This window comes from Peromyscus californicus, unplaced genomic scaffold (assembly GCF_007827085.1).
Source record: "Peromyscus californicus insignis strain IS unplaced genomic scaffold, ASM782708v3 Scaffold_11__1_contigs__length_118956290, whole genome shotgun sequence".
Lineage (NCBI taxonomy): Eukaryota > Metazoa > Chordata > Mammalia > Rodentia > Cricetidae > Peromyscus > Peromyscus californicus.
Window position 1 is genome coordinate 83,450,749 of NW_026294402.1, and position 14,130 is coordinate 83,464,878.

The following is a 14,130-nucleotide window of genomic DNA, read 5'->3' on the forward strand; positions in this document are numbered from 1 at the left end:
TGGTCATGCATGTGTACACAGGCTCACATGGCTACTCTACACATGTGTGTAGATCACATGGTTGTGCTGCACGTTTTATGCAGCCATGCAAAGCCACAGGGTTCTGGTCACGCCAGACGCTTTGATCCAGAAATGGCTATTTTGACCCGGAAATGGCTAGGCGGATGTGTCTAGGTGAAAGACCCTAACCCTTCAGGTTTATACTGCCAAGCCCCAGGAAATAAGGAACTAAAAAGAAAATTAGTTCCAAGGACAACCTGACTCAGCCATTATTCAACCTGTAACAATATAACAATGTAAAAAGATTTCTGTTAAGAGATGTGCTCAACTGTGACTGGGGTAGTTGCAGATGTTCCAGGAAGGACCACTGTGACTTTTGTGTAAACTCCACTCCTGCCCTGGTACCCTCCTTGAGGTTTCAGGAAGAATGTACATGTGGATGTGACTGTACCCACTCTGTGATCAGACCATGATCTTGTGAAACGAAATTGTATGGGAATTGTAATCTTATGGCTTTTGTGGGGTTTTCCTTTAAAAACCCCCATGTGGCTGCAGTAAGAGGTGGCTCTTGCTCTTAGGAGCAGAGTTTGCCCTTCTGTACAGAAGCCAATAAAATCCTTGTGCTGTTGCATCAACTGGACTGGAGTCTGGGTTCTTGGGGCGCCCACTTGAGACCCTAAACTTTGGGGTCCAACATTGGAGGTCCCACTGAGATTTTTGGGGTGCTCCCAGACCCCCACTCTGCCAGTTGGAGGTAAAAACGAGCTGGATCTATGTTTTATGTTATTATGTCTTGTCCTTTGTCTGGTTGATTTGGCATTTGTATTCGGTGCCTGCAGAAGTGTGCAGGACTTGTGTCTGGGACTTGTGTGGGAGAGCAGAGAGCAGAGGTCCCCCTGGTCCCCACTCAGGAGGTGTCCTCTGAAGTGATCTGAAGAAGGAGAGGAGTCTCTCCTTCCCTGGGGGAGCGAGGCTGTTCTCGGCCACTCCCATTTGAATTTGCGTTTTCGGATTTGTAGCCAAATCAACTATCTTGCAGACTGTGTCAGTCTATTTCATGTTTTGTGTTATGTTTTATCTAATTCCCTCTACCCCATTTCCCCTTTATCTGCACTCTCCCCCCTCCCCACCTTCAGGGGCCCTGAGCCACCTGAGCGCCTCGCCCTGCGGCCTGGCGAACACTGAGTGCGGGCCTGAGCTCCCTTTCATCTGCGCCCGGGCCCCCGCTGATGCAGCGGCCGCTGCCGCTGCCGCCTGGTGCTGGCTATGGCGGGACTTCCACTGGCGGGCGGGATTTGCCCTTGTTCTCCGTGCCGCTGCCGCCTCTGCGGGCAATGGCGGGACTCCTGCTGGCAGGCGGGACTCATGCTCCCCCTGGCCTGGTGGGTGGGATTCATGCCTCGCGCTGGCGCTGCTCACTGTGCTGAACCTCCCCCCCCCCCCCGGCGCCCCCCCCCCCCCCCCCCCCCCCCCCCCCCCCCCCCCCCCCCCCCAGTCCTTCCAGAGGATCGATCCTCCCGGAAAAAAATCCTCCAAGAAGGCGACAGAGGCGAACTCTCCCGGCCGAGACCGATCCTCCCGGAAAAAAATCCTCCAAGAAGGCGACAGAGGCGAACTCTCCCGGCCGAGACCACTCTCCCTGCCGGGATCCCTTCCTTCACCCAAGCAGCGGCCGGGGCTCCCGCCGTGATGGGGCTGAGGAGAGAAGAGACACTGGCTAGGCTGCCTGTAAGCATCAGGGCAGAGCTGGCCAGGAGCCAGCTGGAGCCTCTAGGAGCTCAGAATGTGGGGATGGTGGAAAACTAACTGCCCTTCCAGTGTCACAGCTGACAGGTCTGTGGGCCCAGCCAGGGCATGGAATCTCCCATGCTGTTGGATGGGGCTCCAAAAACCGGCCCTGGGGCTAAAACCTGATCAGGGTCTGGCTCAAAGAATGGAATGTCACTCCCTATATGAGGCGATGATGTAAAAGGTCAGTAAACTGTTTATACCTGCAAATACTGAATTTGAAAGTTAATTCTGGTTGGTTTTCAGCTTAAAAATGGCTAATGATTCTGCAAACTGCATATATATATATATATATATATATATATATATATATATATATATATATATATATATGGACAGGTATGTAACTTAGAAATGTAAGCAAGCTTTAACTGTATGCATGTATGTATGTAACTTGGATCCAACTGTGTATATGTGTGCAAGTAATTATTGATATATATATATATATATATATATATATATATATATATATCACCTAAGTACATATGTCTTTACCAAATGTTCAATAACAAGTTTCTAGAAAATTTAAATAGATAACAACATATGTTTAAGATATTTAATAAATATTAAAGCTACACATCAATGCTTTTATACACAGGAATATATCTTGCTCTGACAGCTTAACTTTGTAATTTAAGATTTACCCATGTAAAATGATAATGATTTTAAAAACATAAAAGAATCATAGGAAACAGATGAGGTTTGCAAATATATGGAAGGACTAAAGTTCCAAAAAGAGTCTGGTTGCAATGGCAGACCTTAGCAGTTTTAAAAATTGCCAGTGTCAGGTGATGATCACCGGAAAGCACCAGCCATAATAAAATAGAGCAGACAGACTATGTATGTGCTGCCAAAGGTAGGATCAAAGAAATCGTCCAAGCTTCTAAGTAAAAGAACCAAAAAAATTATAAATGAGTCCCAGATATTAAGCTTTCAGATTATTTGTACTCTGGAGCTTGGTTTCAGATTAAGAGGATGCCATGTTTTCTCCCCCTTAAAGTAAAAAAAAAAAGGATACCTTATTGTTATTACAAAAAACATTTGAAAAATCTTAATCCTTTAAGAACAGTTTTTATAGTTAAAAACCAATGACTTAAAAATGTTTCTCCTTACCCAAGGTACATTCAGGCTTGAAAGTGTTGTCTAGCCTCCTTGTATTTGCTAAGTTTGTTAAACTTAAGTTATTTGGATAAGCTGATACATATATTGATATTTTGTTTTGGCTTCTTTACTGAACCTGTATTTGATGCTAGAAGAAGCTTCAACTTAAAAGCATTGTTTTTAATAGTCAGTCTTGAGTAATCAAGTTTCTTTTTAATTGTAGTCAGGGTAAATAAGTACTGATGTAATATTACAAGGATAAATTTATGCATTTACTCAGTCCCTTGCATATGTTTTCAGAGTTGAGCTTGAAACAAGTAATTAGAAATAAGGTTTGTCTATTCAGACACATAGATGGCCCTCATACTTCAGAGATCTGTAGAATATGGCATTTAAATGTTGATCTAAAAGTTTATTATATCAGACAGGCTTCCAGATCCTAGCAGTGACCAAGATCTCTGAAAAAGATTACGTATGAGACACCACAACGTCTCTGCCTGGATTATGACAATGCTGACCACAGGGCAAGATGCCCCAATGCAACGCCTGCCGCCAGGACCCAGCCCAGACTGTGGACAAGTAGTAGGACACTGGAATTGAATGCACCCTTTTGCCTGGTCGAGGTCAGTCTTCTGTGTCCCTATTCCACAGGAAAAATACTCTGCCTTGTGGGTCTGATGGCAGAAGAAGATTGATGCTGTTCTAACTGGTGCCTCCAATGCTATGGAGGCCTGGGTAGGGATTGATCCCTGTAATTTATAGGATTGGATGCTTCTTGGTCTGCACTCAGACATAGTTTATCCTTCTTGGATCTCTGACAGTACTGATGGCTAGGCTAGCTCTAACTTTGTCAGCATGGCAGCATCAGACAACCAGATCCTTCTACAAGGCCATAGCTGGCTTGTTAGCTCACTTTTAAAAAAATGTTCTAAAATATAAAAGTTTAAATAAGTCATAAAGATTCAGATATGAGTCTAAAATGAGATATGTTTCAGATTACTTTCCTCTTCTATGGTTCAGAGCTTAACCTTTAGGAGTCCTGATGAGCTGGTGGAGCAATGACTACTTACTGTTCAGTCACAAGCCCAACATTTTAGATTTGTTTTAGATGTCATCTAAATATGTCTAAATGTAAAACTAAAAATGCTTCTCACCAGGCCAAAAATCTCTGTCCAACTTATACCTGGCTTTCTGGACAGAAAAAAAAAAAAAAGCCTAAATGTGTAGTTCTTGTTGGGACTCAAAGGTCTGAGTCCACTTCTGCTGTTTTACAGATACCCATTACCTGCTTTGTCTACAATATGGATTTCAGTACAGATTGATAATACTAATGTATCTAAAACTTTTATGTCATTTTATAAATAGACCTCAAAGGATCAAAAGAGTCATAAAAACCTAGAGCCACTTCACAGAGGTCGAAAGGACCCAGATAAGTATTCCTAAAGATGGTATTTTTCCTCTCTCCTGGTCTTGGGACTACTGCTTTTCCCATTACTAAGGGTATGGACCTAAGGGTTCCAAATAAGTTCATAAATTTTAACTTCAGCTCCTAGTTTAAATTTGTCTCAACATATTTCCACTTGGCTGGCAGACACCTCCAAGTTTCAGTTGCTGACTCCACTGCTTCAGACAACTGTGGGTTCTGGACTTGCTAAGGGCTAACGTGGACCAGCCCAGCTAACATGATTCTTCTCTGTCCCTAGGCGGTCAGGCAGCTACATGCTACTGACAAATGCCCCCTGCCCAGTCTTTGACCAGTTTTTCAGCCTTTTGGGGGTGCGGGCCCTGACAACGGTGCCCCAATGCCAGCTCGAAGCAGTTTGTCATCCCATATTCCTTGTTCAGAAAAGGCTGAAATGCTGGGTCAAAAGAAAACTCCCTGGCATAGAGACAAGATGCTAACTATACATGGACTATGCATGACCACTACAGGCTATGAGTTATTAAAATAGGTCATGAGTTTCTAAGTGCAATACCATAATTTTAAGATTAAAATTTGCCAAAAAGAAAATTGGGGAATGAATCCTCTAAGCCTTCAGGCTTATACCCCCAAGCCCCAGGAAATAAGGAACTAAAAAGAAAACTAGTTCCAAGGGCACCCTGACTCAGCCATTATTCAACCTGTAACAATATAACAATGTAAAAAGATTTCTGTTGGCCGGGTGGTGGTGGCGCACGCCTTTAATCCCAGCACTCGGGAGGCAGAGGCAGGTGGATCTTTGTGAGTTCGAGGCCAGCCTGGTCTACAGAGCGAGATCCAGGTAAGGTGCAAGGCTACACAGAGAAACCCTGTCTCAAAAAACAAAACAAAAAAACAAAAAAAAAAAAAGATTTCTGTTAAGAGATGTGCTGGGATAGTTGCAGGTGTTCCAGGAAGGACCACTGTGACCTTTGTGTTATCTCCACTCCCACCCTGAAGCCCCCCTTGAGGTTTCAGGAAGAATGTACATGTGGATGTGACTGTACCCACTCTGTGATCAGACCATGTTCTTGTGAAACAAAATTGTATGGGAATTGTAATCTTATGGCTTTTGTGGGGTTTTCCCTTAAAAACCCCCATGTGGCTGCAGTAAGAGGCGGCTCTTATTCTTAGGAGCAGAGTTTGCCCTTCTGTACAGAAGCCAATAAAATCCTTGTGCTGTTGCATCAACTGGACTGGAGTCTGGGTTCTTGGGGTGCCCACTTGAGACCCTAAACTTTGGGGTTCAACATAGGTCTGCCAGGCTTGCACAACCATGCCCAACCATGGGGGTGTGTTGTGAATCTATCATCCCTAACTCTTGTTTTTTTTTTTTAAAAAAAGGAAAAATGGGGTTTGAGTAGGTATGGGGCATCTTTTCTCTCAAAGACTGCTTCCGGCTGAATAGTGGGCATCAGTTGGCTTTTGGGGGAAATGGGGAGGGTAGCTTGTGAATCCTGGGATGATGGTGGGGGTCCTGGAATGAAGTTTTGTCATCCCTTTGTTCTGTAGCTGTCCATCCTTCGTGGTGTGGCTGGGAACCTTTTGTCTGACAAGATACTGGTGACATAGAAAAAGCTTAGAGAAAAAAGAATCATTATTATTTTATTTTTGGAGTTGACATTTATCTGAGGTAGATCTAGCCTCAGTATTCTGCTTAATTTTTACCTGAGAGAAGTCTTATTAGAGGTAGTTTATTTATGACACCTGTTTCCTTCATTAATTTGACATTTAGGAAATGCAGGTGATCAGTTGCTGAGTATTGAATAATGATTGACTGTTGTATTACATTATTCCTTACCACCTGGATATTTCTGATGGTCCTTTTGCCTCTGGCTCTGTGTGGCCCTATTTGAGAAAGGAAGGGGTGATGCCTCATTCCTCTGGAATTGGTGACAAGGCAGTGAATCCTGATGTCCTTTGGAGCTTGAGAGTACTAGGACCTGTTTGTTTTACGGTATATGAACAGAGATTTTTCTGGGATAGAGGTGAGATAAAAGGTTTTAGATGAGACTGGTGGACCCAGTGAGGAAAGCCCTTGAGTTTAGCAGCTGTAGGAGTCACAAGAATTACCTTGAAGGGTCCCTGCCACTTTGGGGGACGGAGTGAATGGTGCTAGCCTTAAGGAAAGAGAAGAACCTGATCCCTAATGTGGATTGGAGGTGGACAATTATTGATTGCTGAGGTAATAAACAGTCTGCATACTTCCATAGGATAGACCTTAGGTGACATAAAAGGGGAGTTAACAGGCTATCTGGAACAGTTGGAGGGTTGGATAAAAGACCTGGTGTTAGAACTGGCCTTCCATACATTAGTTCAAATGGAGAAAATGAAAGAGGCTTTTTAGGAAGAGTCCTGAGCCTGAGAAGAGCTAGAAGCAATAATCTTACCCAGTCAAGTTGAAGTTCCTGTGACATCTTAGTAAGAATAGTTTTTAAAGACTGGTTGGTACGCTCCACCTTTCCTGAGGATTGAGGATGGTATGGGATATGAAAATTCCAAGGAATGTTAAGAGTCTTAGCTAGTGTCTGAGAAATCTGAGAGGTGAACTAAATGAACCTACTTAATGTTATGAGAAGATTCATCTTCATAACTTACCATAAGGATACATCTGAGAATTCTGCTGGATCCTACTTGGCTTCCCGGGGATGACAGAGCTTCATCTCAGGGAAATATTACTGGGAGCTGCATTTGAAGGACTCTTGGGATTGGGATGTGGAGGTCTGTAAGGATTCCTAGTTATGGAGTAGAAACCAAATGAATATGAAGGTGCATTTCTTCTTTTGTGTGTGAAGGAGGGTAATCGTTACAGTCTCCTCACCACATACCCAGTATTCCAGCACTACATAGAGAAGCCAATGGGCCAAGTTGGTGTGTTTGTTGATTGTGAGGATGGATGTTTAAGTTTTGTGAATGTTGCCAAGAGTTCCCTCATATACCGGTATCCTCCTGACACCTTCAATTATCCTGTCAAGCCTTACCTCTCCAGGGGCCACACATGAGCATATGAAGCTATAATCCAGTACTTTAGTGTTTTTAGAGTATTTCCTGCTTTAATGTTACCCCATTTATTGCTATTAAACATTAAAATACTATTAAATGAAAAAGATGGTAGACTATGTTTTCTTTTCATCAATGGTTCACATATTCCTCAAAGAGCATTTGATTTCAAAGTAGTTTTTATTAGTTTTTTTGTCTTTGCATGCTTGCTAGAAGTACTAATAAGGCTTGAATTAGATTGAATTAACTCTGTGGCCAGTATCCACATTCAAATCTCCACACAAAGATTCCTTAAATCACAGCTTAGCTGGGTGTGGTAGCTCACACCTTTAATCCTAGAATTCTACAAATAGGGCTGCTGAAGCAGGAGTTTTAGTTCAAGGCCTGCCTAGCATACACAGTGAGAATTTGTCTAAAGATACAAAAAAAATTTCTAAAATTCTAATTTTAAAACAATGTTTTGTTGTTTCTAAATATTTTGTGGTGTGCTTATATTTTTGCTTTTTCTTTTATAATGATATCAATCTGTGATTATTTCAAATATCAGCATAAAAAAGCTCTCATTAGTCCTTCAAGAATTTTGTACATATTATTTTTATCAGATTTACCTCTACTGCAACTCCTTCCAAATACATCCCCTTTCCCTACCCACTCAGCTCTCTGATCTTTATAAAACAAAATAATGATATTCCCTGAGTTTTGGAGAGGGTATATACACATTTGACATTTTCTTTCATTTAACGCTGAGCACAGGACCACCATTTCGTGTTACAGACACTTATTCTCAGCAGCTTAACTGGTTATAAGTTTACATCAAAACTACCTCCAGCTGAAAAGAAAAGTTTCCCTTAAGATGAAGAGGACAGCAACAATAACCCACAGGTATAAACGCAAATGTTTACAAGGCAACTAGACAGGCACATCCCATTATCTTTTTTAGACAAATGTCTAGTTCAGCATCCATCGCATCTCAGCATTCAAGCACATATGACATCCCAGCAAAAGATCTTTTAGATTTCAGCTTCAAGACAAGCTGAGGTGACCTCTCATGATAGCCTTTTTATTTCTTCAGAACTCACTCTGGTCTCTCTGTCTCTGAGTCTCTCTATCTCTTTATCTCTCTCTGTCTCTGTCTGACTCTGTTTCTGTCTCTCTCTGTAGCTGCCTGGCCTGGAACTCATTATGCAGACCAGGCTGGCCTTGAACTCACAGATCTACTGCCTCTAGCCTCCTGACTGTTGGGATTGAAGGTAAGAAGCACCATGCACAGCTTCTGTGAATAGTCCTTTTAATACCCTCACCTATCCTACCCCATAAAAAGCACACTTGCCCTTCCTCTGCTCTGCTATCCCTTTTCTCCATACCTTGTTACCTCACAGTATAACACATGACTGCTCTCATTTGATTTAATGATTGCCTCTTGATACCAATGGAGTGTTTGTTATCTAAGAGGGAAAACTTCTCTCTGTTTTGCACATTGATGGATCCCAATTAGATCCCAATTACATACAGCAATTACATACAGTAGGGGATTAAGAAGTATTGAGTGTTTCAGAGCTGAATGACTACTGTAAGGGCCCTGTAGATGCTGGTGATTTGTTGGTTTGTTGGTTGATTACACTAAGTATTAGGCACTGAATGTATACCCAGGCTCTCCTGGGGTCACCACATGGCCCAACTATGACTTCAGACTTGAAGAAGCCCTCTGCTGGAGGCCCCAATGGAAACTCGAGATTGTGGCTGGCTTTGTGACTGGCTCCTTTGCTATCCAATTCCCCCCAGAGGCTCCATGTGATACCATGAATGGCTCCCAGGTTCTAATCTCTGGAACCTATGACTGTCTCTTCATCTGAACAGGATTTGTAGGGTTTTGAAATGAGATTTTATCCTGGATTATCAGGGTGTCAAAGTTTGGATATTAAATATCCATACAAACACACATGCATATAGGCAGAAGTGCTCTTTATACATGACATGGCAGCTTTCAGAGGTGGGACCTAGCTGGAGGAGTAGGGCACTGGAGATGGAGGAAGCTTGAGGTTTAGAGATGAGATCTGTTTCCTGCCCCCTCTCTCTTACCTGCTCCATGGAGATCCTAGTAAACAGTCCCACACTGCTGGGAACAGAGCTTCAAGCCATTTCCACCTTCCATTCCCCCCAGCCCCTTATATTGAATGGTTTCATCTCAAATTGTTAGCAAGAATAAACCTGTCTTCCCTTAAAAAAATCATTCCATATGTATCACTTTATTTCAGTTCCAACAATGTACAGTGACAATAGAGTTCAAAGAATCCTTGGTCTCTGCTTGTTTAGAGATCAAGTTAACCCCCTAGAGAGCTGGAAATGCTGTGGATGTGAAGCAGTTCAAAACCTGCAACCTTTTTCTTATCAGAGACTGGATTTCTCTGTGTAGCCTTGGCTCTCCTGGATGTAACTGTGGAACAGTCTGGTCTGGACCTAACAGAAATCCACATGCCTCTGTCTCTCAAGTTCTGGGATTAAAGACTTACTTCACAACCACTAGACAGAATCTGCAACATTTAAGTCAGATGGTGTTGATTGCTTTGCTCCTCGATGTCATGCTTTTTGTTTTATTACTAATATGTTTTTAGTGGGAATGAAATTACATCATTTTCTCCTTCTATTACTTCTTATGTGTCCTTCATGTAGTTTCTAAAGACCACACCCACTTCCTCCATGGTTGCTTTTTTTTTTTTTTTTTTTTTTGGTTTTTCGAGACAGGGTTTCTCTGTGTAGCTTTGCGCCTTTCCTGGGACTCACTTGGTAGTCCAGGCTGGCCTCGAACTCACAGAGATCCGCCTGGCTCTGCCTCCCGAGTGCTGGGATTAAAGGCGTACGCCACCACCGCCCGGCATCCATGGTTGCTTTTAATAATGCTTCCAATAGATGAGCTCCTGTAAATTAACATTATTCCAAATGGATGAAAGTTTGAACTCATACAGCAGGGAATCTCCACAACAAGATTTCTTGAGTCACTGCTTAGCTGGGTGTAGTAGCTCAGACTTTCAATCCTAGAATTCTAGGGAATAGGATGGTGAACCAGGAGTATTTTTACTACAAGGTAAGCCTAAGGTATACATTGAGAACTTGGAGAGGATTTGGAGCAGGGGAACATTCCTCTATTATTGATTGGAGTGCAAATTGGACAGGCACTTTGGACATAAACATGAATGATTCCCAGAAAATTGGTAAGCAATCTACCTCAAGACCCAATGATACCACTCTTGTTCATATATCCAACAGGTACACAAACATACCACAAGGTCACTTGGTCAACTATGTTCATAGAAGCTTTATTTCTGATAGCCAGAACCTAAAAGTAATCTACATGTCCCTTAACCGAAGAATGGATAAAGAAAATCCAGTATATTTACAGGATGGAGTATTACTCAGCTGTTAAAAATAATGACATCAGGAAATTTGAAATTGAACGGATAAAATTAAAAAAAAATCATCCTGAGTGATGTAACCCAGACCCAGAAAGACAAACACGGTATGCACTCACTCATAAGTGGATATCAACACTAAAGTAAAGGATAACCATGCTGCAATCCACAGACCCAAATAGACTATGCAGCAAGGAGGGCCCAAGAGGGGACACATGGACTCTCTGTAATTAAGAAATAGAAGAGATCGCCTGGGTAGACTAATGGTTGGAGGAGATGGAAACATAAAGAATCAGCTTGGAAGTTGGGTGGAAGATGAGAGTACTCAAAGAGATGACTGAAAAGGGGAGGCACTTTTTCAGGGTCAGGTAGAAAATGGATGCAAGGGTAACTCCCATGAATCTACAAGGATGACCACAGCTAAGACTCCTAGCAATAGTGGATAGGTAGCCTGAGTTGGCCATCTCCTCTGTTCAGATTGGTGACTACCCCAGATTTCATCAGAGAGGCTTCATCCAGTAACTAACAGAAACAGATGCAGAGATTGATAGCCAAACATTAGAAAGAGCTCAGTAAATCCTGCTGAAGAGAGGGAAGAAGGATTGTAAGAGCCAGAGGGGTCAAGTACATCAAAAAGAAAACCCACAGAAACAATTCACCTGGCTCATAAGAACCAACAGCCAGGGAGCCTGCCTGCATGGGACTGACCTAAGTTCTCCAAATATATGTGATAGTTGTGTAGCTTGGTCTATTTCTGGGACTCATAAAAATGGGAGTAGAGGCTTCCACAATGCTCTTGGTAATCTATTCCTCATACTGGGTTGCCTTGCATGACCTTAATACAAGGGGAGATGCTTAATCTTATCTGAAACTTGGTATGCCATGCTTTGTTGCTACCCAAGGGAGTCCTTTCTTTTTCTGAACAGAACCAGAACAGGAGTGGATTTCAGTTGGGCAGAAAGTCAGTGGGAAGAGGGAATGGGAGTAAAGGAAGCAGTGGGCACATAGGTCAGGATGTACAATAAATAAATAATTTTTAAAAAGTCTAAAAAGTAACAAATATTGTTTGTTTAATTAAAATTAAAAATATTTTTCTGTGCATTTTATTTTGCAGTGTGCTTTTATTTTACTCTTGATAAATGAACAAATGATGTCATCTATCTGTGATTTTAGCAACATCAACATTAAAAAATCCTTATTAGTTTTTTACAGTATTTTGAACAACTAGCTTTGAACATATACATCTGAACTGCAACTTCTTCCCGATCCATACCCTTTTCCTTTTCACTCAGCTTTCTGTCTGAAAAAAATTTCATTAATCTCATTTTATTTCATTTTCAACTTTTTGTAGTTGACAATAGAGGCAAAAGATGCCTAGCTCCCCAGCGTCTGGAGATCACAGTAACCACACAGAAAACTATGTGAAATGCTCTAGATATGAAATAAGGAAGAATCTTCTGGATTTCAGGCAAGTGCTGTAGATTGCTTTGCTCCTGGATGCTGTGTGGTTTTCTTATTTCTAATATATTTTTAGGTGAAATAAAATTGGACCACTTTCTTCTCCCTTTCCTCTTTACAGGTCCTTTTTATATAGGCTGCCAGTAGATCATGTAGGCAGGGTGTAAGGTGATCTGAACACTCCAGAACATCCTGGTTTTGGTGGGTCTTCCCACTTTAAATGATTCAATCAAGAAAAATCCCTATCAAGAAAAAAATCACAGCCTCTTGGGTTTTAGTTAATTCCAGATGTAGACAAATAGACAATGAAGAATAGCCCTTACAAGGGATTACTACTTTGTATTAGGTGAACCTTTATGGAGCTTATCACTTATATAGGCTAATTCAGTATCTAGAGGTGGGACTCTTTCAAAGTTTCCCACATTCATATCAACATATTCATTGTTCTGTTCTGATTAATGCAGCCATTTCTAGGAGAGACTGTTTCACAGCACTATTCCTGGTATTCTGGCTCTCACTGTCTTTCTGACCCCTCTGCCACAATATTTCTGGAGCCATTGATGAAGGATATAGACGTATCTGTTGGGATTCAGATCCAATGATCTTTTGATTTTTAAATTCTGTCCAGTTGTGGTATTCTTTGAGTGTCTGCCTGTATGGCTGAACAGTTCTTTTCTATGTTCTTGTAAATAAGCATGACAAGGTATTTCTTGCTTGACCTGAAATCTAATGTATTGTTCATTTTAATAGTAAACCAAATAAAGGATACCTTATTTCAGGGATTGTGAGGTTACACAATGATAGGAATAACTGCTAAGAAGACTGGCAAGAAAAATGTGCTTAGTATTATTTGTCATATCATTGAGATTTGTTTAGTATTTAGTAAGCACAAGGAACCATAATGGGTATCTTAACACAACTTCCAAGGAGTTTGTAAAACGATGATGAGAAAGATGATAATATTACATGTAACTTATCCATTAAATCCTGGGTGAGGGAACTGGAGTTGTCAGACTGGTGAAGATTTCCTGTATGTAAAGCTTATTTAGTTTAACCTATAAATACAGTGCAGATAATGATTTTTCCTAACTGGAGTTAGCATGAATCCTATTGATGGAGTCAGGACCTGGGCTATCATTCTTGCTGTGGCTTCTATGTTTCATCTTCCTGGATTTGAATTAAAATCACTACAATAACAGTTTTTATCTGATAGGAGACCAGGAGATGGAATCCTTCACTTCCCTTGAAGCAAATTTTTCTGCCTCTAAAGTCATAGCCTTAACCCTAGTTAAGTAGATCATAGAAGCAATGTAATCTGCCTTTGAGAATACTAGGGCAGAAGAAGTTGGATGATTTGGTTCATTTTAGGGAAACTTTGGGGTGTGAACTAGCTTTGTGTCGAGCTCCCTGATCCTTCTTTTTGTGGGCTCAGGATTAGGAAGGGAGGCTTGGGGTGAAGGCATCCTTAAGTGGAGGTTGATGTGTGTCCTTCTTTGGGAATGCTCTGTTTAGATCTATACTCCATTTTTAACTGGGTTAATTGTATTCTTGATGTCGTTTTTTGAGTTATTTTTAATATTTATATATTAGCTCTTTACTGGCTGTGTGGTAGTTAAACTTCTTTTCCTATTCTGTAGGCTGTCACTTTGTCTCTATGATGATATCCTATGCTAAACAGAAGCTTTTCAGTCCCATGAGGTCCTATTTATTAAGTGTTGTTCTTAGATTCTGAGCTATTGGTGTTCTGTTCAGAAAGTATTTCCTGTTCCAAGTGAGTTTAAGGCTATTCTTCGCTTTCTCTTCTATCATGTTCAAAATATTTTGCCAGGGACTTTCATCTTTTTAGAGTTGAATTTTGTACAGGGTGATAAATATTGAAGTATTTGAAGTCTTCTGCATGAAGCCATCTAGTTTGAG

The 14,130-nt window shown here is 41.4% G+C and overlaps 1 long non-coding RNA gene across 1 annotated transcript; it reads left to right on the plus strand.

Moving 5' to 3' along the window:
- The first annotated feature begins 628 nt into the window (after nucleotides 1-628).
- On the plus strand, nucleotides 629-12,440 carry LOC128096583 (uncharacterized). Its single transcript, XR_008213680.1, has 3 exons — nucleotides 629-754; nucleotides 1,496-1,972; nucleotides 12,107-12,440. It is a non-coding gene; the product is annotated as an uncharacterized LOC128096583 (long non-coding RNA).
- Nucleotides 12,441-14,130: the final 1,690 nt, after the last annotated feature.